Here is a 27095-nt window from a genome sequence, read left to right as displayed (position 1 = left end):
GTTAACCTGCGATTTCTGAGGCTTGTGACTCGGATGAACTTATCCTCCGCAGCAGAGGTGACTCTTGGTCTTCCTTTCCTGGGGCGGTCCTCATGTGAGCCAGTTTCTTTGTAGCGCTTGATGGTTTTTGCCACTGTACTTGGGGACTCTTTCAAAGTTTACCCACTTTTTCAGACTGACTGACCTTCATTTCTTACAAAGTAATGATGGCCACTCGTTTTTCTTTGCTTAGCTGCTTTTTTCTAGCCATAATACGAATTCTAACAGTCTGTTCAGTAGGACTATCAGCTGTGTATCCACCAGACTTCTGCACAAAACAACTGCTGGTCCCAACCCCATTTAGAAGGCATGAACTCCCACTTATTAAACCTGACAGGGCACACCTGTGAAGTGAAAACCATTTCCGGTGACTACCTCTTGAAGCTCATCAAGAGAATGCCAAGAGTGTGCAAAGCAGTAATCAAAGCAAAAGGTGGCTACTTTGAAGAACCTAGAATATAAGACATATTTTCAGTTGTTTCACACTTTTTTGTTAATTCTATAATTCCACATGTGATAATTCATAGTTTTGATGCCTTCAGAGTGAATCTACAATTTTCATAGTCATGAAAATAAAGAAAACTCTCTGAATGAGAAGGTGTGTCCAAACTTTTGGTCTGTACTGTATGTACAAATAGCCTTTTCGGAGAGGAAGAGGATTAAACTCTAGGGTCACCTATTGGATGTAGCAATAACATAAGCTAATATTGACTTGTCATGTGTCTTAGGATAAGAAGCCAAACCAGACACTCTTTTTGCCGACAGTTGTCTCAGGGTGTTTGCCCCTCACCGGTGGAAAGCAGAAGGTCAGATTCAGCTGGGTGAGACGCCTCTGAAAGGGAGTGAAAGGGGTAAAGTTTCTCCTTGTGGAGAGTCCCAAGCCAGTGTAAGGAGACTTATAGGCCATGCAATGCTCCTCTAGGAATTTAAATATGCAAATATCCTCATCAGCGAGGAAGAGAACAGGAGCTCCAGTGCCACCTATTGGATGCATATATGGATATACTGTACATGTAAGCAACACATGTAAATGTATATCATATAGCAGTACTATGTACAGTATATGTGTAGTATAGTGGAACTAACAATGTGCATGGTATAACAGTCCTATGTATGTGTGCAATACAGAGGTATGTATGTAATGATACATTTTATAGACAGGGAGGGATTTAGTTAAACTCGATGTGTGTGTATGATGTGCCACATCAGATATGGGTAATAGAGGATGAGTAGGGGTCCTTTCTTTAGACTCTTCCTCCTTTCCAGATCCATCAGAAACTGCACCCAAGACTGCACGCGTGAATATGTCCTTATGTTGGTGACCCCGGAGGCTCAGGATGAACACTGTTTTATGTCAGTCAAGAAAGGTAACCTCTCTAAAGTATAGGCCTATGGGAGAAAAGTTTTTAACCCTTACCTGGCCGATCGTCCATTTGTCTGTGTGAGTTTCCTTCTTTCAGCTTATACGGGATCGCCTCTTTCCACAAATACAAGAGGAGCAGAAGGTAATATAATCCTCCTCCTCCTCCTCTCCTTTCATTCGGTGACAGATGTGTCAACGAGTCCGAGGCTTCCGATAAATCACCTTTAATGCCGCTTTGCTTTGGCCATGTTGCCTCGGACCATAGCTGCAGCTGTTACGGTTTTATGCGCTGGACATTGCCGCCACACCATATTAAATGTTTGCTCCGCGTATTATACGACCGCGCTACTACAACGTCTTCTTTTATTACTACTGCTCTTGTGTAAATAATAGGCTGTCATTAATATGCTGGAACGTCACGAGCCGGAGACCGAAGGAAGATCATCACCGGACGGGGACCAGCAATTAATACACGGGGAAGAAATTCCAGATTTTATTAGAAATACACTATATCCATGCAGCCTTTATGATGCTGTTATAGCATACGCTATTAAAGAAGGGTACAGTTGGTTGTAGATCATGGATATTTCCAATTCGTAAAAACGACTTGGAAATGTAACTCTGGCTTTTCCCTCGAAGAGGATGAACGCTGCCCAGATAGATAGATAATGGGTTAACATGGATGTGTGGTCATTAATGAATGGCTCATAAGCACGGACTGATTGATGGAGAGATATATATCAGCCCTGGGAACTTTATTGGCCCCATTTACCTTGACTGCAGCCCCCAGAAGAACAGTCCTGCAGTGTGAGGACGATCCAGACAGACAGGGTCCCTTTGTGGCTCTCAGTTTGGGAGGACTTCTCTCTCTCTGTTCCCTACTGTTGCCTCCACATGAATGCCTCTACTGTTTTTTCAGATGAGTTCATTGATTAACCGTTTCATCTCGCTTGAACTAATTCCATTTCCCACTAAAATTAATTAGCATCCTCTTTAAGCTGGGTCCTGGTGCACGTGACGAGCTTTAATTATGTTTCATCCCCAGGCTGAGTAACGTATTGTTATAGGAGGAAGCGGCTTCATCTCCACCTTACACCATCATTTTGCTTTAAGTCCAACATACGGTGTTATTTTAACGTCGATCAGAGCTCCATTTCTCTGATACAGAGCTCCGAATCCCCTGCAAAGACGTAGCTGTAAGTCAAAATGAGGACTACCTGCAGTCACCACAAGGAGGAGCTCACTAATAATATGTGTGTGCAAAGAGCTCCCTCTAGTGGTAGCTACTAGTAGCCAGAAGTATGCCATTAAAGTGGTTGATCTGCACTTTAGTATTAATGGCCAGTCCTTAAATACCAAATTGGTGGGTACAGCACCAATGCTGATCAGCCGCTCCCAATGACAGCCATGACGGTATCCGGATGTTATCAGTTATTGCACTGCACAGCACAGTGCCATCAACTTCAAAGTGGTCGCATTCAAGTACCTTATTAGAATGAATAGGGGTAGACCTGTAGTTCCCTGCTGTGGCCACAATGCAGTTGATGGCGCTGTTCTGTTCCGCTCTGTAACTAAGCCCATCTCAGCCTCCACTGTCACCGGAAGCAGCTGTTTGGTGGGGGTACTGATTGTTGCACCTCCACTAATTTGGTATCCTAAGGCTAGACCTTCAATATTAAAGTACCAGGCAACCCTTTTAAAGTTTATGTTTATGCAGTGGATTTTGGAGCTCTATATCAGAAAAATCAAATCCTGACCTTTTATAAATCTGCAAATAATTAAATTTTGGGGGGTTGTAATCTTTGGCTTTGTAGCTATGGCAGCAAGTTTCAGGATGCTGGGAGTTGTAGTCTCTCAACAGCCTCATAATAGAGAACTCTGATTTTAAGACATCAGAATAAAGTTATCGTGTGATTGGCGGGAAATGGCGTTTATATTGCAGGGCAATACGTCTTATAATATGATTCTATATATCTAGATGTTTCGTGTAAAATAAGTTAATGGTCCATTTATGCTGCCAATTTACGATGGAATGAAAAAAAAATCTTATTTTTATATCTAAAGTGCTGCTTTATACGTGAGCTTTATTACCATATAGATTTGATATAAACTTTACTACCGCAGAAAGTAAAAAACCTTGGAAGTGTTATTTCCCGGATAGAATTATTTAGTAATAGATAGAGGCTGGGGGGGGGGGAAAGAAATGAGAATGATGGAGGCAGGTGGAGCAGAGGGTGAAGAGGCGTCAACGAGGAGGATAGAGGGGGGAGTAGTGCCATTATGGGGGCACTATAGAGCAAGTGTAGGGTGAAGATTAGGAAAGAGGAATGATGAGGGGATTAAGAAAAAACACAAGGAAGGCAATGGTGACTACATGGAGTTTGGGGATAAATGCTCAAAATAAAGAACAAACAAGGGGTTGACTTATATATATATATATATATATAGCGGTATTTAAAAGTCTTGCAGTCTTGAATAGGCTTGAAGAAAGCTATATCTTTCATACTTTTGCATTGTTTGATGGAGGACACCAAAAGAGTGTACAAGAGTTGATTGTTTGTTTATAAACCCATTGTGGTAAATATTGTATTAAATGTTATTATGTATCTCCAACATGTGGACAACCCACTGCTATAGAATGAAACACTGGGCAAGTATCAATGAGGTAGGAGGCCATCAGAAGGGTGAAGTAGTGGAAAGGTCTGGAGAAGAAGACAGGAGAGAATGTATGTCTGGTGGAAGAGGGTGCAGTAAAGTGAAGGAAGAGTGTAGAAGAATGTGGTAAGGTGTGTTAGAATAGGGAGGTTGTAGGGGATGTAAAAATGGAAGAGGATGCAAAAAACTATAGAAATGGAAAATCAAAAGTATAAAGATTGTGAGAAAGAAAAGGGAGAATAGAGAGAAGGAAAAAGAAGAACTTAATAGGAACAGAGAGAAAGAGTAAAGGAGATGAGAGAGTATCAGGCAGTGTAGATTCAGAGTAAGTGATAATAGTGGGGACTGAAAACAGGAGGATGTGAGGGGAAGAAAAGAAAAAGAGGGAAAACCTGCAAAAAAGTCTATAGGAAGCAAAGCTGGAAGCATGATGTGCAAAGAACATGGAGAGCTGGAAAAAAGGGAGCTAAAGTGTAAGAATGAGGAAAGGAGAGAAAAAGGGGAGAAAGAAAAGAGGAAAGATGGAGAATAGGAACCAGAGACAGGAAAGAAGACATCGTCTGTGAGATAAAGAATGAGAAAGACAGGGAAAAAGGTAGAAATAATAGAGATGGGAATAAAGGAAAGAAGAGAATTAGAATGAAAAAGAGGGATGGAAGAAAGAGAGAAAAAAAGAAAGATGGAAGGTGGTAAGGAAGGAAAGAAAAAAGAGGAGATGTGGGAGGAATGGAAAATTGGGGAGAGAGAAATGGAAAGAGGGACAAAAGAAGAGAAGGTGGAAAAGAAGAGGATAAAAAAGAGGTGAAGAGCAAGAAATCACCAGACATTGGGGAATGAATGGAGAACCCTGGCACTGCTCTATAGAGGATGGGAAGAGAAGCAGAGGAGGAGTGCTGGGTTTGGATAGTCAGTGGGTAATTTAAAGGAAAGGGAGACAGCAGTAAATATGAAGAGTGAGAAGAAGAGACTTTGGCATGGGATAGTTAAAATCTGGAAGGATGAATGTGGAGGAGTCTGAGTTGAATTGTGAGAGTTTAAGAAGGTAAAACCTAATGTGCAGCCCTCCCCCACATACATGACACAGGGGCAGCAGTGGTGGTGGGGATGGTCTGCAGCTGATCACAGCCATGAGGAGACACAGGCTCATTCTGTAGCAGCAGAGAGGACAGGACAGGGGTGGGGGGACAGTCCTCTCACTGCAGATCCATTTGTTCTTCAGTCTTTGATTAGCAGCAGCCTTCTGCTTTAACTTCCCATTCCACACCATTGGATCAACATGCTGTTTGTGTTTAACTTGCACGGCCCTCCCCTCTTCCTCCAGGACTCCCTACAATAAAGCATAGCATCCCCACTCACAAAGAATGTGCCACTACCACCCGAGACCTGCCAGTGCAGCCCACGATCCTCCAGAGCTGAACGCAGCGTGCTGGAGCCCATGGAGCCGAGGAGCCGGCAGCTGGCAGCCAGGACTTGCTCTGAATTCATCCCCTGGCGATCAGTGAAGCTTTGAGGTCTCTCACTTGACGCAGTGAGGAGCTGCAGCTCTGTTCTCAGGCCGAGTCCCAGCCCTTGGATCTGTCTAGGAGGAGGCATCAGGAAGCTGCTGTGGAATTCACAGGGAGCCGGTGTCCTAAGGAGACGTGGAGCCTTCCAGAGGAGCTCCTAGGGGATGCCTGCACGTCTCAGGCAGGTAAGTGGCGTCCTCAGCTCCGGCTGTGAGCCCCCTCTTCCCTGCCGCAGTCTGCAACAGATCCGGGCAGTCAGCTGGAATGGATCACTCTTCATCCTCCTGCCAGTCTCTGTGCATCGGAGCCATTCCCATGCTAAATGCAAGAACAGATGTGATCAGGAGGGGACACATCCAGTGAGAGCTCTGCAGGGAGAGTAGGCGACGAGGAGGTTAATTTCCACCCACATCTGGGGCTCCAGATGTGATAGGAGACAAGCTGGCTGAGAGGGGAAGGAGATGGGGGGGGACATGACAGCTCTGTAAGACCTCCATTCTGAATCCTGCCCCAACTCCTGGATCGTTTGCCCACGGATTGGTGAGTTGTGTAATGCCATAATCACAGATGAGGAGGGCACTGTGTGAGCTCCTGCTCCAGGGCAGGCAGGGGAATGGGCAGTGGTGGAATTCACACTGCAAGGGGTTAATGCAAGATTTGCTTCTGGTCAGGACCTAGGACTGTGCAGGACTTCACCCACCTTGTCCCTTCCCCTCTCACATTGCAAGGGGTTAATATAAGATTTGCTTCTTCTGGACAGAACCCAGGACTGTGCAGGACTTCACGCACCTTGTCCCTTCCCCTCTCACATTGCAAGGGGTTAACATACGATTTGCTTCTTCTGGACAGAACCTAGGACTGTGCAGGACTTCACCCACCTTGTCTCCTCTCACATTGCAAGGGATAAAAATATATATATTTATACATAATATGGCAAGAAGGTGGGACTGTGCAAAACTTCTCCATCCTTGTTCCTTATCCTTTCACACTGCGAGGGGTTAATACAAGATTTGCTTCTGGACAGAAGGCAGGATGGTGCAGCACTTCTTCTACCTTATCCCTTCCCTTCTCACATTGCAAGAGATTAATATAAGATGTGTTTCTGGCCAAAAACTAGGACTGGGTAGCACTTCTCATACCTTATATCTTACATTGCAAGGGTAAAATATAGATTTTTTTTTCTGGCCAAAATCCAGGACTGTGCAGCATTTCTCCCACCTTGTTCCTCACCCTCTGATATTGCAAGGGGTTAATATAGGATTTGCTTCTGGCCAGAACCTAGGATTTGTCCTTCCTCTTTGTTATGTGCAGTACTGCAACCTTATTCCTTCCCCTCTCATATTGCAAGGGGTTAATACTAGATTTGCTTCTGACCAGAAGGATGGACTGTGCAGCACTTCATCCTCCTTATATCTTACATTGCAAGGGGTTAATATAAGGTTGTTCCTCTGGTCATCAGCTTGGACTGTGCAGTGCTTCTCCCACCTTGTTCCTCACCCTCTCCCATTGGAAAGGGTTAATACAGGATTAGACAAAATCCAGGAGTGTGCAGCACTTGTCTTCACCTTGTTCCTCACCCTTTCACATTGCAAGGGGTTAATGCTAGATTTGTTTCTGACCACAAGGTTGGATTTTGCAGCACTTCTCCCTCCTTATATCTTACATTGTGAGGGGTTAATATTTGATTTTTTTTCCTCTGGCACAGCAGCTAGGACAGTGCAGCACCTTTTCGCTTACCCTCCTTTATTGATAAATGGCTGGGGTCTAGTCTAGTAAAATAGATTGATAGGCAGCCTTTTAAAACTTTGCAGACCTCCATAATTTACCCCCCTCCCAGTCCATCCATCTTTGCAGACAGACAGCAATCAGAGGAAAGCATATTGCTTGCATTGTAGGGAGAGACTTATATACTTAGTGCATTTTTATTTTATTTTTCTTCACAAGTGGGATCCATGGCCAGTTGTGTGATTTTGGTGGTCCCGCCTGACTTTCTGGAGGTGGCGATGTCCTGAATGGTGGCAGAAGCGGAGATTCAGCACCAGCAGAGGTGGACAGCTCCCTGCACCGCTAGGGATCGCCCGGAGTCCTGCACCAGAGCAGCACTGGAGCTGTCCAGCACGTCTCTCCTGAAATGCAGCCAGAAGCTTCCCCATCCAGCAGAGCCCTCTGGATCCCAACCAGGTACTCATTCCCATCTATGCATGTATGATGTATAGATCCCCATCCAGACACCAGGAAGCAAAGCCAGCCTGGATATTGAAGGCAATGCATTGTCTGTAATGCTTTTAAATGTGCTGTCTGTGATCTGTCTTTAGAGCATTTTTGCCATGGTTCTATATATAGCAGCGGCAGCTTTCTGATCTTTAGCCGCTAGGAGGGTTAATGCAACTGTTGCAATTTAGAATCTTCGCATTTTCATTGTCTGACGTGAGACAGAGAGATCTTAGATGCCTTCAGGCTGTGGCACTAATATACATTGTTCTGCAGAGCTGGCTTGGTACACTTTGCCAGTGACCTGGTCTAGTAGTCTGTTTTTAGGGTTTTTTTTTTCTTTTTTTGCACAGATTAAGCTGTTTGCTGATCAGTTTAGAACTTGTCGAAAAAGAGTAATGGCCTTGATTGCGAAGGGTCCTCTGGAGAATGGAAATCCGCCGCCTGCTGATCTTGAATACTAAGCTTTTTTTTTTTGTGCCTCATCTTTATTCAAATGACTTTGCAAATAAAGATAGCTAATTTGGGATTGACTTCTAGAAATGTACTACATGCATCCCATTAGGTCGATGGATTAACGGGGCGTGCTGCATGGGTACGGGATTAAGAATATGGTATGGGGTAACAACTTTGGAGAATTTGCAGCTAGCTACCTATCCTGTGACATTACTGTGACATCTGCAAAATTTTAGTATTTTCTGATAGCATGTGCCAGTGTATTATGTGCAGAGGAATCAGAGCTTTCATCATGAGCATAACTTGATGTGAACTCCCAATGTTTTATCTTGCTTTTCCCCAAGACTGAAGGGTTAAATGATATCCAGCTCTGCTACATATGCACATGCATATACTTTTAGTAATAATCACACATAGTAGAGGATATACAGTGGTATTTAATACAGGTGTTCTATGGTCGCTAGTACTTTGTAGAACACTTCAGATGCTACAAGTAGCTGTAAGTGTAAATATTTACATAGAGTTTCCCATTGACGAGCATTGGGCTTGTTTTATGCACATTCTGTTTATTGTTTATACCTTTTATACATATTATTGTGTTGGGAACTTATAATGATCAGGAAATGAAGATGAAGCCATTACTTTGTACATACATAATGTTTCTTATCTAAGTTGCTAGCAATTGCATGGGATTTATAGTCTTATAGTCAATGTTTCCCTTTTTGGTTTATGTTCCATTTTCCGTTTTTAACTAGTGGTCAAAAGTCCATTGTGTCTATCAATTTGGGGTTGGGTATGGTTTATGACTGCGGTGTTCATACAGCAGCCTGTTCTGTCCCTTTAATAAGTACACCCTGTGGACCCCGGCGTGTCACTTTAATAAATTAAATGGAGCATGGCATTGTCGCTTTTACAAATATGGCCAATGAAGCGAATAAGGACGAAGGGACCGTACTTCTGTAAATTGAAGGCGGTGTCGCTTTAACAGATTTTATGGACAAAGGTGCATTGTATTAACGGTTAGATGAGTAGCGGGGTCAGCGGCAGTGTCGCAGCAGTGGAAGTCATAAGGACCGGCGCAGGCGTAATACTGCCATAAGCCATTTGTGAAAATGAGAAATGCTATTTTTCGATGATCTAGCACAGCGTTCTCCAACCTGTGGCTCATCGTTCTCTGCGAACTCAAAACTCCCAACGTATCCCAATAAATGCAGGCGGGCAGAGCAATGCTGGGAGTTGTAAATCTGCAACAGCTGGAAAGCCGCATGCTTGGAACCACTATTGTGCCATTCGATATCATTATATGATGAATATCATTTTATTAGCATAGCAGATTGGAGTTTGTCCTTTGTGGTGCACGTCATGATGTTACAGTGTGGGGTTCTATATAGGACTGTAGACAAACCTTACAAGAGAAATGAAGAATTGGTACTAAAATAAGATTAAAATGACCGTGTCAGCTCTGCTACATATGAGAATCAGTCCCAGACTGTTGCGATGTTGTGCACCAACCGCATAGAACTCAGGGCACTGCTTGGAGGTTCTGATTTTGGAACAGCTGGAGGTTGGACATCATGGATATAGTGTAAGGTGCTATGCTGTATATAATAATAATAATAATAATAATCTTTATTTATATAGCGCCAACATATTCCGCAGCGCTTTACAATTTAATGTATATATATATATATCGCATTGTGCTGACAGCTCTGAAGGCTGATGACGTGGAATCATCTGTGATGTCAGATTCGAGGTCACTGTGGAATTCCCTCAAAACTATAGGGAATCCCCGACCCCATTTAGGTCATGAAGGTGGTGAACATGGCAATATACTACTCATACAACATAGGAAAAGTTCTTCCTCTACTTTTAGACTAATAATCTCATTCAGTTTTGGCTTTTTTTTAAATTGAAAAAACATTAAAGTGGCTATCTCATCTAAGCAACCTCTTTCTGGACAAAAGGAGATCCTTACCGTCCATTTATTACCATTTGAACGACCGCATGTAATGCTACATCTCTCCAGTAGTGGCCGCTGCAGTTGACAGAAACTTCCTCCTGCCATATCATCCACCCCTTTAAAATCCCTACTTATCATTCCCACCATAGACCATGAGCCCCATTCACTTCCTTTCCTGTTGATGCTTAGCTTGCAGGAATTAAAATTCATGTGACTACGTACGAGCCCGAAATAGCTCCTGTACAGATGGACTTTACTCTCTGGTGTGAGGACTTTTTTAGTTTCATTGACTTTTTTTTATTTGCAGTTTAGGCTGGGCAGGTGACGTCTGTATCATCCACTTGATGCATTGCGGCCTCAATTATAATGACAGATGCTGCTGGAGCTTCCATTCCAGTAACAGAATTAATGATAGGCACGGGGAATGAAATCGCTTGCCAATCAGAAAGACCATTGTTTAGAGGCAAATTCCGTTGCCAAAAGCATCTTGATTGCATTTTAATGAAGCGAAAATAATATCCCACATGTCCAGGGCAGCGGGACTTATCCCAACATGGAGGACAGGTTAATACCGGGAAACAAGCAGCATATGATTATGTTGTCTCTACAGGAGGGAGCCGGACATGTGGCCAAAGATTAACGACCTAGCCTTCTTTGACCGCTTGTCCTTGCTCTCTCCTACGTATCACCAGAAGGTTGAATTCTCTAATGAAGCTCCGTTGGTGGCCATTGTCCGGAATGATTTGGACATTCTGTTAAGACTGGGCGCGCTATTATCTTCTCTGTTCATTTCCGTGTCTTGATGATTCCTCATTAGTGATGATTTTTGGTTGGAGGAATAACCCGGGTACTGATATCCGTGCTTCTGTTTCTCTTTCCTCGGAAAATGTCACATCTAACAGCTTGCCACCTGCGCCATCTGAAATAGGGATGTGATAATTATGCAAAGATTCACAGAACCTTCCCTTGATGGCTCAACGTTTGCTATGTTGTATATCGCCCGTTCTCATTTATCAGATAATACACAAAATCCTATAATGCAACTTATTCGCACAGCAGAGTTGAGATTGTCATTTGGCACGGCACATTATAATATCGCTATATCAGAGGTAAGGTGTGACCGGTGCAGAACGCTCCTGCTGGCGATTCAGCTGCTTCTGCTGACGTCACGTCTACAGAGCAGAAGCTTCTTTTCCACCCTGATCTGTTGACGGGGTGTCACTTCCAACGTCATTCTGATTCAGACAATCGTCAGTGCGAAAACTAATCAAAATTATGTCTGAAGTCCCAACCTGTCAACAGAGCAGAGCGGAAAAGAAGCCTTTGCTCTGTTGACATGATGTCAGCAGAGGCAGCTGAATCGCTGGCAGGAGCAGTCTGTGATGGCGAAGAACAGTGCCAGGCACAGCAAGCAAGTAGGTAGCAACTACCTGCCTATTAGTCTTCATAAAAAAGCGACAAGTGAAACGCGCGTCAGGGCCCTCTCCCTGTTTGGTCTACACGGTAATTATGCTAATTCAGTGACGGTCAGCTATGATGTTCAGCTTAATGGTTTTGTAGCTACCTGTTAGCACATTGGTCACTTGCACCATTATATAAATCATGAGCCTATGTTTCTGTCCATCTTTGCACTACCGCACTTTATTTTTGACTGTCTTTTATTATTGATGTTTTACTTTTGGTCTTACAACCTCTTGGCAGTATCTTTGACACTTTCATTTATTGACTTATTAGTCTTAATTTTGATTACTCCTACACCTGGCACTTTACCACTTTTTGGAATCCCTATGTGATGTGGCTATATTGCCCTATATTACTTACTAACCCTTTGTGATTTCATATTAATTTCTACGTAGACCACTTGGAGTTCATTCTGTTCAGTCTTTGTCCCTTTTATGCAAATGTTATTTTATTACCTTGTTTTTACTATGTAGTCAATAAAAATTATTATGTTTTTTTTTATACCTGCCTATTAGTCTTCATAACGACTTAAAGACTAACTAAACATTCATTTTTTTATATAATAAACATTCATTGTTTTATATACCGTAACTTTGTCCAGGATGGAAAGTTACAAAACTTTTCAAATCACTAAATTAGGGGATTTTGTAAGTGGCTTTCAAACCCCTGCTTTACCCCATTCTCTTTTCCCACCTTTACATGTAGTGATATCAGAACGTAATCATTTGGAGTACAACTGATGGCAGTGAAATGGTCAGCACTGCCTCCTCTGTCCTCTGAGTGTTTTGTCTATCAGATCAATCTCCTACAGCAGCTTAACCCCAGAGCTAGTGAGACACAGGAGCTGAGCTGATGATTTCACTGCCATCATCTGTACTCCAAATGAAGAAAATTAAAAAATGAAGTGATTTGCAACATTTTGTAACTCTCTATGCTGAATACAATTATTATTATCATTTTTTTTTTAAATTAGTTACTTTTTTAACTAAGAGAATGATCAGAGTGCACCAGGGCAGAGATAGTGTAAGGCTAGTTTTAGATATGGGTATGACAGGTGCATTTGTGTCTTATGGATTCAAACCTGACAACTTTGTCGATTCAGGTCCTGGACCATAATAGTCTATGGGTAAAAGGGGCATTTTTTTGGAGCTTTCCCTGTCCAATTTCCTCTGACGCTCCTAACCAGATCTCGGTCTTGGACTCATTTTTATACCCATAAGGAAAAAAGCTGCCAGATACCTTGCGAACATGTACTGAGCATGGTTACCCCCTACAGCAGACATCAAGGGGCAATATGGCTGCCTCCATACACTATTGCTCATGGCATGCACCGACTTTGATTTCCAGGTCGGGAAAAGGAACAGTCAATGACAGATTGAGCTCTGCTACATGCAGATCAATCTCAACATATGGTAAAAGAGGCGACAGTCCACCCCCAGTATAGCTGCACCTACAATGAAAGCGTTATTCGTTAGCGTCTTTACGGTTTTTACCCTTTTTTGCCTTATCGTCCTTCCAATAATTACTTTTTCTGATTTTTTTTTTATTATTATTCATGAATCTCGATCGATATAATTACCTCGTCTCCCTTCTTACCTAATGGTCGAGCTGACAAGTGGGAAAATTTGTAATAGTGTTTGTACAACGAGGCTGGGGGTCAGGAGAGTAATTCATCAGTGGAACGGCACGAGAGGGACTCGAGTGGTAAACGTTTTACTCCTGAGTGGGTTTTTTTTTATTTCTTTCGGCAGCGTTGCTTCCTATCAGTCGCATGCATAGAGCGTGAGATCCTTCATTGCTCCTGCCTCATTCCACCCAGATAACATGTATGCCTATGGTCAATGTATGGACCGTTAATGTATAAAGCAAAGGTGAGCCTGTAACCTATCTTGCATATGGTTTATTTAAAGGTTTTGTCCAGAACTAAGATGACCTCTGTATAGGTCATCAATATCAGATTGGTTGGGGTCCCATACTCAGCTCACCAGACAGTACACAAACCCCGAACACCACTGCTCCCGTACACTTTCTAAAGTCAATGTGATTTGGGCTGCAGTACCTGAGAATGACCACTATACAGTGTACAGCGCTGTGGTGTTCTGGCTCCAGGTAGGAATGCGTGGTGTCAGATCCTCCCCGATCTGATACTGATCATCTGTCCTGAAGATAGGTCATCAAGAGCTTAGTCCCGGAAAACCCCTTTAACTGGACACAATGAATCTCTGTTTCATCAGAATAATTATTAAAAACCCAGTCCAGTATTATGTACACAATTTTCCAACCCGACTTAGACTTCAGATATAAGACTATAGTGTAACATTTATTTAGTTGGTGTCTTTAAGACCTTCATCTATTATGTAGAGCAGGGCAGTTCTCTGAAAGTCATCTCTCCTTGTGGAGGACCCGACAGCCCAGTGATTAGGATGAAGAATGTGTAGTTCTTCCTTTCACCTGTGGTGGTACTGCAGACAAAGTGAATACTTGCTGTTAGACTCACCCAGGGATTGCTGACCCTGCGATCAGCCAAATACATGTAGGCTTTCAACACCAATCTGGTCACTTTTTCAATGTTTCCAAGGTCGGATGTGTGTAAGATACAGGCTAGCCCAAGATCTGTAACCAGTATTTACCTTGACATTTTTTCACCCTTTTAATAATGATCTAATTATTTTGTACCTTCACTTTATTTTTTTTTTCACTTCTACACTTGGTTAGCACTGGCAGCAATAGACATCGTTATGAGCCGTGCAGTGAAAAATGAAATCAGCTACACTGAGGGATCTTCCTAAGGACATATTAAAATACAATATGTTCTATGATCCCAGTAATCTTCAGACTCATTTGCAGACTCAGTAGATTTATTATAATTGCTACATGAAGTTTAGCTACTAAATGATCGTGTTAACATTAAAGCTAATCGGTCAAATCTCCTATCAATTGGCGGTATAGGACAGAGGAGGAGACACTGATTTCGGCAATATATAGTTTTCTATGCTTTGATTTAGTAATTTTCATGTAAAAGAAAGCTTTGTAAATTCTGCTTGAGAAAGCCTGTGAGTCCTGCCTTCCCCGCCCACACACAGTGATTGGCTGTTCTCTTTGTATACACACCCATAAATCACTCTGTGGGCTGAGAAAGTGGGACTCACAGGCTTGTTCCATGAAACCTCACAGAATGTACAAAGCTTGTTTTCCCATGAAAATACTGAATGAAATCACAGAAAACTATATATTGCCGAGCTCAGCGTCTCGCCCTCTATCCTATGCTGACGTCGGATAAGAGATCTGACAGATCAGATTTAATGATATTTTAGTAGCCAAAAGTCATGTGGCATTTAAAATAAATTTGGCTTTTTATATGAAAATGCTGAATTAAATCATAGAAAAGCATATACTGTATCAGCAACTCTCTATGTATCCCATGCAGCCCTTATATAATAATACAGCAGAGACCCAATAACGGTAATGTCATTGACCTTAGCAGCGGTACATGTTGGAGTATTATACTGTATACAGTTACATGTTATCAGTTATAATTCAGTCTGTATGAGAATATAGATGAGACAAGGAGAAGCTGTACGCTCCAAGAATAGGAATGAATTAGTGATAAAAACAAAAGACAAGTGACATCTATTAGAATGTATTATTGGAACAGTACAGTCTAGACTCTTAGTACTTGCTTCCCACACATGGAGACATACAGAAGATAGATAGAATAGTTAGATAGATGTAGCAGAATACAAGTGCGTTGTTTAACACCTAAAGAGGATCTGTCGGCCCTCCTGTCCATTTTAGCAAATACTACTGTTCCTCCCGAAATCAAAACTCTATTATACTGCCTGAAAATGTCAAGCATGCACGGCCTAAAAGTCTCCTCACTCTGACATGCTAGGTCTGTCTTGTCACTCTCCACAAGGAGAAATGTTACCCCTTTAGATCCCAGGATTCAGATGAGTAGAAATAGATAGCAGTTTCTTTTTTCTAATGCGTTTCGAGGTCGAGCAGACCTCTTCCTCAAGGGAACCACAAACTATAGTATGGAAGTAATCACTTCTTTAAACAGAAGTGAAACTTGGTGCAAAAATATGTAATTTGTAAAGTTCCGACCCCACTGTGTGCCATTAATAATACCGGGGTCCACTTATGTAGCAGAGAGGGGTTTGGGCTTCCTCAGGATATATCTATACCCAGGGGTCAATGTTGGATTCTTATCAGCAGATATAAGTGTGTGCGAATGAATGCGTCTAATCCAGATAACACCTCGAGAATAATTCCGTCCAACATGTTCTATAATCCATATGTCTGGGTAAATCCATCTGTCAAGGCCGCCCAACATGGATATTACTCTCGTCTACAATGCGTTGTCCTTATTTCCTCCCCATGTCCAAATCAGACACCAGTTATGCAGGATCACGTTTGCTCTCAAGAGCGTACATTGACTTCCAGCATGAAGGGCTCACGAGGGATCCTGCTTTTCCAGCTCCGTGTAACGTCTCCTCTTCCCCAATCATAAAACAGATCTTAAATCAGATTTTCAATTTCTAACATCAACAGGATTTCCCGAACGGGGCGATACAAAAAAAAGAAAAAGTCTAAACGACCTTTACTTTCGGTCTCCTTTAAGGTGGAGTTTACTTGTGTTCCCTGTAATTACGCTCTTGAGATCCACTTTGGGATGTATAATTTGGCACGGGGGACTCACCTCCTTCCCTGTTGGGTTTGATGGAGCACGTTGTCCGTATGAAATATTTAGGAGTTTCCAGTGGTGAATAAAGAGATCATTAATATAAATTGATTCCAGTGTTCCAGATGGGTTTCTGTAGCAGTGGTCTCCACGAGGGGAAATGTGCAGGGAGCAGGACACAAATAGATGGTTTATTGGGAATGTCACGCCTCTTACTGATTGGACGGAACGCGCTGCTTTTGGATAATATTGTCATCTGGAACCATTTTTACAACTCCAGATTTCCATTGCTAAGTATCCCATTTCACCATCCTTACGGCAGCTGTAACATCTGACCCTGATCTCATTCTACTGAGCTTGGATCCCCCCTATAGCAATCAATATCCTGCTCAGTAGGCCCATCAAGAGTTAAGGCAATGATGCAGACCCTAAAACTAGTCATACACTTGTAAGGTATTGCCTGTAACACCGTCAATCAATTACATGTTGAATCAATGATCGTATGAACTAGGGGAGAACACATCATTGGTGCAACCTGTCTGGCAACACAGGGGCCTAAGAAGAAAGGGGGCGCATTTCTATCTCCAAATCAGGTGCACTTTTACATTTTTAGGAGCTGTTGGGCTGTAAAGGGCCCATATATTGTTCTTGCACAGGGGCCCTTCTCTGTCTGTGTCTGCCAGTGGTATGAACTAACGAACCATCAGCATGCCAGGCTTAACTAGTAGATTGGGAGTGGCAAATAACCACATTTGGATGATCATGCCGTTGACTTGTAGTTTTTTAGGTGTAATTTTTTAAACATTTTGGAGGAGGTGAGCTGTGACATCACCTATTATAAGTGGTGGATCCTGTTTTATCTACTGTATATAGAGGTGTTATCGGTCATTGTACAGGAGGAGGAGGTGAGCTGTGATATTACCTATTGTGAATGGTGGATCCTGTGTTATCTACTGTATATCGAGGTGTTATCAGTCATTGTACAGGAGGAGGTGAGCTGTGACATCACCTATTGTGAATGGTAGATCCTGTGTTATCTACTGTATATAGAGGTGTTATCAGTCATTGTACAGGAGGAGGAGGTGAGCTGTGATATTACCTATTGTAAGTGGTGGATCCTGTGTTATCTACTGTATATAGAGGTGTTACCTGTCATTGTACAGGAGGAGGAGGTGAGCTGTGACATCACCTATTGTGTATGCTGGTTCCTGTGTTATCTACTGTATATAGAGGTGTTACCTGTCATTGCAATCCTGTCTTTAATAATAATGAAACTAATGAAAAGTCTTTCCTAAAGATCAGGAAGTTGAAAGATAGAAATAAACATGAATAAAGATTCTCATATGAAAAAAAACATTGCTAAATTAAAAAAAACAAATATACTGTACTCAAAAACCTGATTTAAATAATAGGTCATTTTCTACAGCTACACTTTGACCTATGGCCATATTCTTACTATGTGAAGACTAATTACAAGTTAGTATTATACCATGACTGATATTATAGATCTGTTGTGATCAGGACCGCTGCGATCCATCAGGGACCATCAGCATCTGTTAAACTCACTGATTGCTCCATGGACCAGAGGTCCCTTACGATCCCGATCTCACCATTATTTTATAGTCATCCTATTAGGATCCATACCTTGCCAGTGGCTTATTATGGGTCAGACTTTCCTTTTTTTTATCTGCTCGACGGAAGAATGCAGCACGTAAGTGAAAAAATGCGATTGAATTTGCATGGAAGTGTGAACAAAGTCTAATATTGTGGAGGAATATAAGCCGTGGAATTCTTTACACGTGAACGGTGTATCTGGATTATCTCAGATCGAGAGCTGCATTCATCTAGAAATTGCTCCTCAAGGTTCAGCTGATACGAAGTAGCCGAGAGTGTGAAGAATCCAAGGAGGAGCGATGTTGATGTCGGGCGTGAGGTTGTACACGATTATTTATTCATTAGTTTACTTGTGATCACCAGGGGCAGAGCAAACATCAAATACATCCATGCGGGCATGTATGCTAATCTAAATCATATTCCATAGAAAAGAATGAGATACTGCTCCAGAGAAGGGCTCCTTATGGTCTACACGCTAGTCATTCTTCTCCATCTACATCTATAGTCATGGGATCCATGGGAATTTTTTTTTTCATAAGTTTCAGTATTTTTATAGAGGAATTGTTATTCTGCTGAAAAACCACATAACATGAGAGATAGCATAAGGATGCTGAGTTCTCTTCTTACCAAGGGAAACAAGGGTGGAATAAGGGTAAGGCAGAACAGGCAGCTGCCTAGGGAACTGTTGAGGATGAGGACATATAGATATAAAAAATTGACTGGAGGCAAGAAATGAGCTAAAAAGTAAATATGAGGCGGGGTGTCTAGATGGGCCCGTATTCAGAGCTGTGCATGTGTGGTGAAGAATATGGGGCTAGAGGAAAATCTGACTTATGGCTATAAAAAGGAACACTAAGGATTTCTGAAAAAGTGTTCGATTGTGGGAATTTAAAGTAATAACTCTCCACCCACCCCTCTACCATGCTGAAATTTAGGGATCGAGAGTTCACGTTTCTGTGGTGCCCCTGAGGGTTCAGTAGCCACAGAGGTACTGCACCTCAACCAGAGGTGTGGTATCCCACTTCCCAGGTAAGGTGGCGGCATCTCACAGAACTCTAACACCTCCATCCAGCACTCACTTATAGCAGCAGGGCACCCTGGATGGACCCTAAGGGAGGATGATCTCATCCCTGCTGAGTAAGGAAAGGGTGTTGGGAGGTGGGTGGAGATAATTTCAGATGGAAGAATAACGGATGGTTATTTAAAGGATCCATTTTCCATAGACCTCAATGTTAAAAAAAAACGGATCCAGTTGAAATCAGTTTTCCAAAAAAAAGTTGTTTCTGCACAACTTTTTTTGTCAACGGACTATTGCTGGGTCCGTTCTAACGGATGATAACTGCACATGTGAATATAGCCTTAGTAATCATCCCTTAGAACTTTTTTGTCCATTTTTTTTTAAAAACTAATTTCAGCTTGATCCTTTTTTTTTTTTAACACTGAAGTGTATGGAAAACGGATCCGTTACTTAGTCACTTGTTTGTTTTTTTCATTTGAGAAGGATCCGTATTTTGCTTACTGGATCAGTTTCAAATGTAAGAAAAACGAATGGCTAAGTAACGGATCCGTTTTCCATACACTTCCATGTTAAAAAAAACCTGATCCAGCTGAAATCATTTTTTTTTTTCAGGCAGACAAAAACATTGTTTCTGCACAACTTTTTTTTGGCAACGGACTGATGCTGGATCCGTTCTAATGGATGATTACTGGACGTGTGAACAAGGCTTTGTAGGTTTGAACTGCAATACCAGACCCAGCCTGTGGACAAAAGTGGTGCTGTTTTTGGCAATAAGAACTGATTATTTCGACATACAAAAAACAGGACAATTAGTTATATTAGATATATTAGATAGTGCTCTGAAACCATTTATAATAACTGATGGCAAATGAAAACTGGATATTATCATCGATAGGTCTCTACCTAGTCCTACCCTGTCGACACTGATTGGCCAATATCATGATATATAAAAAAATACCCCCTATTAAAAATGTAAAAGGTAACATCTACTGTATATACATTTCCAAGAAGAATAATAGAGGAATAGCACTATGTCGAGTTCTAAGTAAAGATTTTTCAGAATTTAAAGGAGACTATAAATATTTACTAAAACAAAGATGTCAGGAGAGCTGGCCGATCTCTTGGCACAACTCAGTCAATGTCATGCCAGCCAACACCAACGACAACAATTTTTTTTGTACATTTTTTTTTCCAGATATTTTGGTTTATTTCTTCACGTGTAGACTTGTTATGAAATAAAATGACCACTTTAAATGCGATTTCATTTTCCCGTCCTGCGGAATATCCCCGAGCACATAATAAATGACACTCACACGCCGTTTCTGTTCGCCCGTTGACGGGAAAGCCAAGCGAAGGTTGCATCTTGCAAAAGGTTTTAATAAAAAATCGTGATATCTCGTTGGGAAAATTGAGCCCTGCTGTTGACAGTTTGGAAATCCAGCGGCACGATGACATCAATAGGAGTCATTATATTCGGAACCCCCCCATTCTCTCCTGTTCTTTTTTATGTATCTGTTTATTTATAGAGGAAATAAATACAGCACTTCACAAAAGAGACAATGTCATTTCGCCAGACCAATCAGTCCTATTGTTTCTGCGCTCTCGTGCGGAGAGAGAAGCATAACCAGGATGAAAAATTCCAGCATTCACTTGGCTCTTGTTCAGTTGAGGGGCTGACAATGAATCTTGACATAATAAGTGCAGAAAAAAAAAAATAAATAAATAGCATATTAAAGTATATCCCTGCCTGAAGAATCTGGGAGGATTTGTTATATCTTGTTGGCAAAGGATAAAGGGATGTTGCTTGAGGAGCGATGCCTATGACATATGTAGGATCATATTAATGTGATGCATTTTATGGTTACGACTGATTGCATTCAGTGCCATCGTTACGTTAAGTCAGGTAAGCAAGTTCTCCTATAAAAGTCCATTTGAACTCTTTTTTTTTACTCCACTTGCCTTCTGGTATGATCAACTATTTGCTCATAGGGAAAATTAAAAAAAATGAAATTGTTTACATAAATCAATAGTGTAAGGAAATATAAGAAAATGTGCCTTTTATCTTATCAACTAAATACATTTTTTTCTCCACTTATGAGCCACTTCTTCTCCCCCCTACTTTTAAATTTATAATTTATGCTTAAAAACTTCTAAAATTTTTCTTGGTAAAAGACTGCCTAGTCTATGGTGAGAGAAGGGGGTAGCAGACATATACACAGAACAGGTTGTTGCTTTCGAGTGTATTGTGTCATCTCGGAGCTGGAATTGCAGCAACTCTGCTCAGTGCTACTCTGCGTTCTACATCCTGCTGCTGATTCTTAGCATGCTAAATAGAAAAAGAAGAGCAGAATTCCTTCACGTTTCTGTGTACAGAACACATTGTAGCAGCTAGGCCGTACCGGCGTCTTTTTCAAGAAAAAAAAAAACACAGATCTGTGGTTCTTTTTTAAATTTGAAAAAGACGCCATTATTGCGTAAGAATGCATCGTCCAATAAAAGAACCTTTATATACTATTTTTGCAGCAAGAGACATTCTTCCAGCCATCCAGCCTATCTGAAAGTGTTTTTATTTTTCTTCTGGGTAAATTTACCTGCCACAAAGCAGCAGCAGGTGGACCTTTCGAACCAAGGGTTACCACTTGAGCCTCATCCTATTATTTACTTTTTATCTTCCTCTAATAGGGTCACCCTATTTTGTGTACTCCACAGCTTTTTTCGAATAATAGCAGCTAGTCTCCTTACACTAGCTCATAGAAAAGCAAAAAATAGAGATAGAGCCTGCAGAGGGGGATATTGATGGAAAACACAGGATATAAATCATTTAATGATCACAGATAGTGTTATTACTCGTATTAATACTATTGCAATGTGAAAAAATTTGCATGTGAAAAAATCTGAAATTGGTCTTGTGTACGTTTTTGTAACCATTTTGCTTTTGCAGCTTGCATGTATTACCATACACTGCAAGCTGCTCAATGCTGTTCAGTGAGTCTCTGTCGACTCACTGTCCAGCGCCTTCTTAAATTTCCCAAAAGTCATCTGAATTTTCATAATCAAAATTGAGATTTGTATTCAAGTGGCACCGAATCCTGAACTGATAAGGAATCCAACTAATGAGACAGATGGCAAACAGCATTGAGCAGCTTATGATGCATTATTGCAAAATACACAAGTTTCAGAATCAATTGAAAAAGACACATAACTGTACAGAACAGTGTGTGTAGAACACTGAGGAGAACTGATGCTCAGCGCTAGATATTTTGGAGCATAGATCAGTGTCATCGAAACTGAGGTGAACTCACATGACCCATGAATTACTCTTGGGTAATTCATTGCTATGGTATAATTCAAAATAGGTTGCTAACTCCCAAAATCTGATACACATGGCACAATGCCACCATGTGTTGCCTTGTACTCTGTATTTCTAGAATATGATCTGCTTCTGTGAGAGAATACAAGTGAGAGTAACATGCATCTGATAAAACATGGTGGTGACCTCTGTAGGAATCATAAATGAAAACTTGGAGTTCTAGTTTCTACATGACCATAGTATGTGCCCTAGTGTCTACAAAGATTTATCCAAATCATGGGTTAAGGGATCCAAAGGAAAAAAATCTTTGATGACAGAGAATGAAACTGACTTCATTGCAGAAAAGTAATCAGTGCTATTGTTTTACTCCATACAGCCCCTCAATGCAGAATTAACACGCGACTTGGCAACTATAGCTTGCAGTAAACACTCGTATACATTGAATATGGTTGTCATGGTAAGCTCATTGTATTTGCCAAAGTCTTCATGTCTTTAACACATTTTCAGGATGTAATGGTGCCTGCATAGGAAGATTATTCATCAGCGATCACAATGCTAATTGTGTAGCCAAGGATGCAAATTAACAAATGATTTATATACCCTTTACGGTCAGTAATTGGCTATAGAATGAACAGTCTTACTAGAATTGGACAATGCAAGATTGTGTGTGATGCTGATGCCATTCCAGCAATGTCGACACTCGCGGTCCTGGGGCTCTCGTGCGTTTCTTGTGACACATGACCCCGGTGCACAATCAGCGCTGATATCACTGTCCCCACATTTGGGTGTTTTGAACATGAAGAGGAAGTCAGAGATCAGCCGCAGCCCTGACCTCAACATGTCCAAAGGCTGGAACAGTGATGCCAGTGCTGATGGAGCACCAGGCCCACGTGTCACAACAGCCACATGAGAGCCCCAGGATTGGGAGTGCTGATGCCTCTGGAACAGCGTCAGCACAGGAGGTGAGTATAAGCTTTTTATTTTATTGGCCCCAAACATTTAGATCAAGAAGGGGTTGTCCTTGTAGTGGACAACCTCTTTAACATTTAACAGTCATTTGTTAGAGGAATAGTCCTCCTAAAACAAAATTGGAGGTAAGTCTGCTTCAATTAGGAAGTTACAAAACTAAGTTATTACTCTTTAAAGGACCTATATTTTTTGGAACATCGTCTACTTTCCCAACATGTCAAACTCTAAGAGAAAAAGAAAGTAAGCAAATACCCTGCAATAGATAAATAAATCGCAGTAGTGTATGAAAATAATATACGGTACTTGGTTAACATAATTTTGATTCAAAAAATGTAAAAGCCATCCAACCACGTCAAGGTGACCCTACACGGGATGGTCCTAACCTCTAGTGTTAAAACCTTAGCGTATGTCTAATGACATATATGTGAATAAAGGCTGAGCAGGACCTCTTTTTTTCTTTTTTTTTTCCCAACATGTCATCCATAGAAATAATAGTCACAGTCTTGTGTCAAATAATTCTCCATTTCTCTGCCTATAATAGTTTCTCAAGTTCCTGTTAGTGATACTTGTCAGTGTCCTTGACGGCTTCAGTCTGGTGTCACGTTTCCATTCTCTCCAACACTGACCTACCACCCTTCATAGCAATATCTCTGTGTTACAATCGACTACCGAGGGGTTTGCCTGTTCCCTCCACCGTTGGCTGCTGCCCTGAAAATCCTTTTTATACAATGGGCTGTTGGCCCTTTTGCTGCTGCGAGCTGGTAATTTTCTCCACCTAGGAAGTCAATGACAATAACTTGCACTCACAAATCTGCTATGATACGTTTCTGACAATAGCAGGTTTCCGAACATGGTATGTGCATAATAATACAGGGCAAAGAAAATAGCAAGGAAAAGCGTAGAGCAGGTGTAATAACACTGTGTGCCTGCATAATATCATTCCGGCTGAGTATTAGCACTCCTCCGCTTCAATATGCAAGGCTATGCAGATATAATAGTCCTTTATCACTAGATAAACATGCTTTATCTGCGACGCGAATGTCATTCACTGTGACTGCATAATGTCATTGAGTCCAATAATGCTCAGAATAATTGTGAAAGAAAGGCAGGTTGCAGATCACAATCTGAATCTATTCACACTGCAACAAGTAATTTATGCAGCATTTATTTCATTTTACTCATTGAAACTAAGGTTGTATACAAAAAAAAAAATTTGAGATGTTACCCAAAACAATCGATCAGATGCCAGCTCTTAATTCTAAGCATGAAGTTACAATTCTGAGAGCAGTAACTGAATATATGATTTATTGTCAATGGGAATGAATTCCATCAATGATGTATGGACCATAGAGGAAGTCTCTATCATTGTTGTTATGGGGATCAAAGATTGGGGTAACCAAAGATGGGTCTCTTCTATATGTGTAAACATCTCTATGCGCAATGCTAGGTAAAAGGAAGAATAACCTAAGGACCATGTTGCCATAATTTATCTCATCAGTCACTACTTTTTAGGGGTAAGAAAATATTTCACCAATAAACCGGCACCATACTTTGTACTGATGAGGGGCAAGAACCCCAAACAGTTCTCTACTGATGGACATCCAGTTGGCTGATATTCATAGTCACATTGCCAGGCTTGTTCAAATATTAGACATTGACTTGCAGGGTATCTACCTCTAATAGGTTGTACGATACAGAGATACCGTTCTTCCTTCTGGAAGAGAGCTAATTTGCATATCTTTTCAGACATATTTCTTACTTAAAGGAAATCTGTCAGCAGGATTCCACACCTCAAACTAGTCCAGCAATACTTTTACATGGCCAGTGCTCTCTGCCGTTACTGAGAAATGAGCATTTTAATAGATATGTAAATGAAGAGCTATTTGAAGATCTGGAGCCTCTGTCACTCCAGCTCTATTCCCCACCTAGCATTGCTCCTCCTTAACTGTTGCTGACTTTTTTGCTTGAAGTCACACAGCATAGAGGCTTAATAAACAGAAAAGAGGCATTCCCTGTGTTAAATGAATGCTTGTGAGAGTGATGGGATGAGAACCGCTCACCAGTGTGAGTTGTGGGCAGCATGACTCCTTTGTAGGTTAGAAAGCACATGCTGGATTACAGAGTATGGGAGAAGGATCAGTGGTGGTGTCCGGCCGCTGTCAATGAGCTCACAGATATCGCAGGTAGATTTATTAAAGGGAATCTGTCACTCCTTTTTTGAGATATCATATAATGATATCATTCAATTGTGTGTCACATAAGGATTCTCTTAGTACTTTTGCTTCCCCCTGACCCCGCACCTTTCATGCATAAATACCTTTTTTATATCGGTTCAGATGTATGTAAACTGCCTCGGTCCGGTCCGCTGGGCGGGGCTTATTCAACTGCTCCACCCTCCCTGTCTTGTTTTACACAAGAAGAGATGCATAGAGAAAGACAGGGAGGGGGGGGCAGTTGAATAAGCCCCGCCCAGCGGACCGGACAGTGGCAGTTTACATGCATCTGAACCGATATAAAAAAGGTATTTATGCATGAAAGGTGCGGGGTCAGGGGGAAGCAAAAGTACTAAGAGAATCCTTATGTGACACACAATTGAATGATATCATTATATGAAATCTCAAAAAAGGGTGACAGATTCCCTTTAAAAGCATCATATTTCAGAGTTGGTTCAACCCCTTCCTCTGGCGTAACCTCTTTTTGCCTGAGGAAGGAGTTGAACTAACTGTCAAATGCATTGCTTTTAATATACTAATTTATCCAGTAACTGTGATATCTGTGACCTTGATTGCTTCACCCGGACTACACACCAATCCTTCCTCCTTACAAAGCATAAAGCCTATCAGTCAAGAAGGAAGAGGCAGCGCCGGGGAATAGAGCTGTAGTGACAGAGGCGTCAGTTCTACACCCTTATTTGCATATCAATTGAAATGCTGTTTTCTCAGTAATGGAGCAATCCAGCTATTTCTGGATTAGTCTTTCATAGAGCTACAATCTCATATAAATAGTTTGGGGTGTAATCCTGCTGACAGATTCCCTTTAATCCTGATTGAATGTGACATTCAACTAAATGATTGGGTGGAGAGTTACATTGGAGGTGCTAATTTACAGTTGTATCTAGCATCACCATTTGTGGTGATAACATAGTGATCCTATACTTTTTTACATAGGTAACCTTCCTTAAACTAAGTATTTCCCATCTTTTATTTTGAGTTAACAACGACTGGTATATGGTCTTTTGTGGGCCGTGTGATACCCCTCACCTCTCCTTTATTACTGACTGGTTTCTATGCCAAGCCTCTCCTCACACAAAACAGCTATTGTTAAATGTTTACTTGATGGCATCAAAATTTTGGATAAATTGACAAATGCATACTTTATTTTTTTTTTATACTTCCATTAATTTATGTGTTTGTTGAACCCCATTACTTCAGTATTCACCTTCTTCTGAGCTGAAACCCAGAAAGTTGAATTATGTGATATATTAGTGGTTACATCAAGCTGAAACCACATCTTACTTCTTTGTGTGCTGAATTCAGCAATCTGAGTCACCGAGTCTCTTTCATCTTCCAGCTAATTATCCAAGCCGGCACATCAACTGAGACTAAGGGTGCTACTAGTGTGGAGGTCACCAGAGACGCAATCACTTTAGACATTAGTGGATATTTTCTAGAGAGCACATCAGTGTGTCCCTATATTCCCCGAAAAGTCTAAGAATGAACTTACGGCTATCTTAACCAGCTGGTTATTAAGAATGGTCAAGAAAACAACACAAAATACAGACTATTTTCCTTGATGTATTATAGTCTTATGTCTCCAAGAAATCCTCATTGCCATAGGACATTTTTAAGAT

At 41.3% G+C, this 27095-nt stretch overlaps 1 protein-coding gene across 4 annotated transcripts in view; it reads left to right on the top strand.

Annotated features, from left to right (window-relative positions):
* Nucleotides 1–4773: 4773 nt before the first annotated feature.
* Nucleotides 4774–27095, top strand: part of ELFN1 (extracellular leucine rich repeat and fibronectin type III domain containing 1) — a 673117-nt gene continuing 650795 nt past the window's right edge. For 2 of the 4 annotated variants that reach the window (XM_073555166.1, XM_073555164.1), the window contains exons 1-2: nucleotides 5062–5747; nucleotides 7507–7743. The gene's annotated coding sequence lies outside the window, so the exon portion shown is untranslated. Of the gene's footprint in view, nucleotides 5748–5982; nucleotides 6103–7506; nucleotides 7744–27095 lie in introns of those variants that run through there. The other 2 variants (XR_012222355.1, XM_073555165.1) reach the window with 2 other exon arrangements.

The sequence above is a fragment of the Dendrobates tinctorius genome, unplaced genomic scaffold (genome assembly GCF_039654945.1).
Source record: "Dendrobates tinctorius isolate UK_male_01 unplaced genomic scaffold, ASM3965494v1 ptg000222l, whole genome shotgun sequence".
NCBI lineage: Eukaryota > Metazoa > Chordata > Amphibia > Anura > Dendrobatidae > Dendrobates > Dendrobates tinctorius.
This window is presented reverse-complemented; position numbering and strand designations above follow the sequence as displayed.